This window comes from Pyrus communis, chromosome 7, assembly GCF_041283825.1.
Source record: "Pyrus communis isolate YQ-2024b chromosome 7, ASM4128382v1, whole genome shotgun sequence".
Classification (NCBI taxonomy): Eukaryota; Viridiplantae; Streptophyta; class Magnoliopsida; order Rosales; family Rosaceae; genus Pyrus; species Pyrus communis.
Genome location: NC_142571.1, coordinates 13,744,854 through 13,749,650, shown reverse-complemented (window position 1 = coordinate 13,749,650; position 4,797 = coordinate 13,744,854). Strand labels below are relative to the sequence as shown.

At 38.4% G+C, this 4,797-nt stretch overlaps 1 non-coding gene across 1 annotated transcript; it reads left to right on the top strand.

Annotated features, from left to right (window-relative positions):
- The first annotated feature begins 1,912 nt into the window (after positions 1-1,912).
- On the top strand, positions 1,913-2,023 carry LOC148695753 (small nucleolar RNA R71). The gene has a single exon (XR_015964940.1). It is a non-coding gene; the product is annotated as a small nucleolar RNA R71 (small nucleolar RNA).
- Positions 2,024-4,797: the final 2,774 nt, after the last annotated feature.

Genomic DNA, 4,797 nt, shown 5'->3' with positions numbered 1-4,797 from the left:
TTCATTTGGGGTGAGGTCAGAAGCTATGATAACTGGAAGAGTTTCAAATTCAGCTAGATATGCATATTTTAGATGTGGTGGAAGTGGTTTAAGTTCAAGTTTTGGTGCCTTAACAGTGGAAGGAGTTAGATGTGACATTGATGATTCTAAAGGCTCTAAAAGAGGTGAAACATTCAAAGGATACAATGCTAATGCTTCCAAGGCAGCTACTTCTTCCATGAGTGCATCTTCTTCATCAAACTCATCTTGAGATTGACTCAAAACAGTTTGTAATGGGTCATTCGATTGTGCCTGCAAGAACTTAGAGAATACAAGTGAATCAAGCACATCAATGGCATAACAATCAAGAGATGAAAAAGGATGAGCAAGAGATTCAAACACTTTGAATTGAACTGTCTCTCCTAACACTGTCATAGTGAGGAGTCCATTTTGCACATCAATGATGGTCTTGGCCGTGGCCATGAAGGGTCTCCCAAGCAATATAGGCAACTCACGATCATGTATAGGAGCTTCTTCCATGTCCAACACTACAAAATCTGCAGGCAATATTAGTTTATCAACATGAACTTGGATATCTTCTACTATACCTCTTGGATATTTAACTGATCTGTCTGCAAGTTGTAATGAAATGGTGGTGGCTTTCAAATCTCCCAAACCTAGTTGAAGGTACACTGAATAAGGCATTAAGTTGATGCTAGCACCCAAATCAAGCATTGCCTTCTCTACTTTCTTGTCCCCTATGGTGATGTTGATAGAGAAACTTCCTGGATCCTTGAGCTTTGGTGGAAGTTTTCTTTGCAAAACTGCACTCACATTCTCAGACACCACTACCTTCTCATGTGGTCCATACTTCCTTTTGTAGCTGTTTAACTCCTTGAAGAACTTCCCATATGCTGGCATGTTCCTAATGACATCAAGCAAAGGTAAGTTAACATTCACTTTGCTTAGTATATCAAAAATTTCTTTGAATGACTTATCCTGCTTGCTCTTGGCAAGTCTTCCAGGGAATGGTATTGGTGGAGTGTATGGTTTCTCGGCCTTGTGAAGATTTGGTGCTTCTAGTGAGGAAGTGGCATGGCTTGGTTCCTCAATTGATTTCTCATTGTCTCCTTGAGTGACACCTGCATTCACATGTTCATATTCATTAGTAACTTCATTGCCAACTCTATTATCAATAACCTTACCACTTCTAAGTGTAGTGATTGCTTTGGCTTGCTCTTGGTTCCTTTGGAGTATCACGGGTTGGCTTGGAAACTTCCCAACCTCTCTTTGGTTCAAGGCATCTGCAATCTGCCCCAATTGTGTCTCCATTTTGGTTAGGGCTGCTGAATGTTGTTGGAGAGTGCTATTTGTGGAATGTTGGAATTGCAAAGTGTTTTGGGCTAACAACTTAACCGTATCCTCAAGGGTAGTGGCAGGTTTTGGTTGGAAAGTTTGGAATTGATTGTTGTTCTTCCATGAAAGGTTGGGATGATCTCTCCAACTCGGGTTATATGTATTGGAATACATATCATTCCTTGGTCTTTGATTGTAAGAATTCATGAGGTTCACTTGCTCATGAACATACTCGGGATAAGCCTCCATAGATGGACATTGATGAGTAGGGTGGTTTGGTAAGTTGCAAATGGCACACACTTCATTTGCTTTTGGCACCATGTTGAGCACGGATTCAAGCTTCCTTTCTAGGTTAGCTACCTGCAACAAAAGCTCATGATTAGAACTTGTTTCATAGACTCCAATTTTCTTACCCCTTAAATCTTTGTGTTGAGCATTAGACCCCAACATCTCATAAATGTTATATGACTCTTGAGCATTCTTTTTCTTCAATGCTCCACCTGCTGCATTATCAACAGTTGATTGACAAGTTTGGGTTAGTCCATCATAGAAAATTTGCATTTGTAAGTGAAAAGGTAACCCATGGTGTGGACATTGTATCAAGAGGCCTTTAAAACGCTCCCAACACTCGTTGAAAGGTTCTCCATCATCTTGTTTGAAGTTGAAGATTTGTCCCCTTAATGTGGCTGTCTTTTGAGTGGAAAAGAACTTCTCCAAGAACTTCTTAGCCACGGCATCCCATGTAGTGAGGGAACCTGGTGTTAGAGTCATCAACCAACTCTTGGCCTTATCTTTCAAGGTGTAAGGAAACACTCTCATCCTCAAATTTGCTTCACTTACTCCCTGCAAAGGTAAACCACTCACAACATTGTAAAACTCTTTAATATGAGCTAAAGGGTCTTCATTAGGTAAGCCATAAAATGAAGGAAACATATGGAAATGTGAAGATTTGAGATCATAGTTTCTAGCTTCTGTGGGCAGCAAGATGCATGAAGGTGAATTTGGTATGATTGGTTGAGCAAAGTCCTCCAAAGCTTGAAGCTCATCTTCATTGCCCGCCATCTCCTCTTCTCCTTCCCAATTAAATTGCTCAGATTCTTTACTTGTTGAACTAGGTGAATTCCCTTCCTCTTCCTCACGGATAATGGATGAACTTGATGGCACAAAGTTGTCCAAAGTGTGGCCCTTCAACCGTTCAATTCTTTGGCCTAACTCAACAAGTCTATTTGACATATACTACCTGAAATAAAATACACAAGTGTGAATGAAAATCAACTAGCAAACAACAATGAAATGAATAAAAATAAACTTAAAAACGTTTGAAAGGACTCAAGGGACTCAAAACAGATTCACAAGACTCAAAACAAGCTAAAAACTCTCAAAACTGCCTAAAAACACAAACTGGGCAGTTTTGACACTAAACTCAATTTTGGACGAAAATTAGGTTTGAGCTTGACTCAAAATGCTTCAAAACACAAGATAAGATAGATTCTAAGCCTAAAACTTAACAAAATATGGAGAGAAATTGTATTTGGACGAAATGCAATTAACTGGACAGATTATAACGAAAGCAGATTGTAAAGCAAATTGATGTAAACCAATGGATAATGGAATGGCTAAGGGATTCTTTTCCACACATGAAATGTATGCAACTTAAATCAACTTCCAGTTATCAATTTGCCAAGTTATGAACCTTGACACTAATCAAAATAGCAAACAAGCAAACAAGCAATTACAAGGGACTGAAATCAGTCCCCGGCAACGGCGCCATTTTTGTTGATGTATATTTCCTTCCTAATGCTAGAATATATTTAGTATAATGGCACAAGCAAGGGTGTCGAATCCACAGGGACTAATTGGACCTATGTAATCACTTGTTTTGCAAGAACTTCTATGAAATGAATCAAACTAATCAAATGAAGCAGATTTGTTGTTGTTACTTGAAAGCATAAAGAAATGAAGTAAACACAAGTAAATGAATCAATAACTAACACAATGAGATGGTTCCAAAGGAAATGAAACTAGGGATTCGGTTTCACCATTGCTCAACTAAGTCCATGTTTGTTAAGCTAGTTTGTACTCATTCATCTACCTATTTCTTGAGTTTGTTTCACTTGGACATGATCAACCATATGATGTGTGGATTTGATCAAATGTCTCTAATCATGAACCAAGTTGTGATGTGCAACTTTGGTTCATAATCAAGAGTATGTAATGCACAAGAAACTTTCATAAAACCAAAGGGAATAACTCGGCAGGATGTGTGCTAAACACTCCCTTGATAGGAGCATATTCATGCGACTTAAATGGCTTGTTCTCGTGCATTTACGTTATGTTTCTTTAGTTATTTTAGTACTTTAAGCTATTTTCGTGTGTTTGTAGGTCCAAAGGGCTAAAGGAGCAAAAAGATGCATTTTGGAGACTTTTGGAGCACTTTTGGGCTAAGGATGGATAGCTTATGCTTGGAGCCAAAGTGTTGGACGAAATTGAAGACCAAAGTGTTGGAACCTTGTTCCCTTTAGTTTTAGGACATTTAAACCTTTCCTATATCCTTAGCCGTGCATAACATTCCATCATTCCACTCTTTCATTTCAGCCACACTACCACTTATCACTTATCATTCACCACTTATCATATCATTCACTTATCACTTATCATACTCATAACCATCAGATTTCCATCATATTCACATGCATTCCATCCTTTAAAACATTGCACATGCATCCATAATCATTCATTCCAGCCAAAGCACATGCACTCCCTTTAATTAATTAAGCCACATGCACTCCCATCCATTTCATCATTGCAGCCAACACATGCTTTCACATGCATTTTCAGATTGTCCCCTTGCACATGCAGCCACATATTCATTGCACATGCAATTCCAACCCACATGCATCCTTTAATCATTCAAACATGCAGCCACATTCCCTCCTAGCTGTCATGTTCCCCCCATTTCACCTATAAATAAGCATCCATTGCATTCATTCTCATTCACTCTCCATTTCAGAATGTAGACCATAACACCACCCTTGCCGTGACTCTCCCTTACAATCCAAACACCATCCTTCCATTTTCACCACTCCCCAAACCATTCACACCATCAAACTATCCTTAGACCTTGTGCTACAACGAAGAGGAAGAGAAGAGTGCCTAAACGTTCATACAATTCAAGTTTGAGTTGTTGGAATGTTTAGGTGTTTCTTTGATTTCAATGTTAATTTCAATACTCTTTGTTTTGTACGTATGAGGAATGGAAGAGAAGAGTGCCTAAACGTTCATACAATTCAAGTTTGAGTTGTTGGAATGTTTAGGTGTGTCTTTGATTTCAAAGTTATGAGGAAATTCGAAATATATGTTTATGCTTGCATTTTGATTTGATTACTTCTAATTGCGTTTCATAAGTTGTGATTCAATTTGTTTAACCGTTTGATTGATAACTTATTTATGTATGTTTATTGA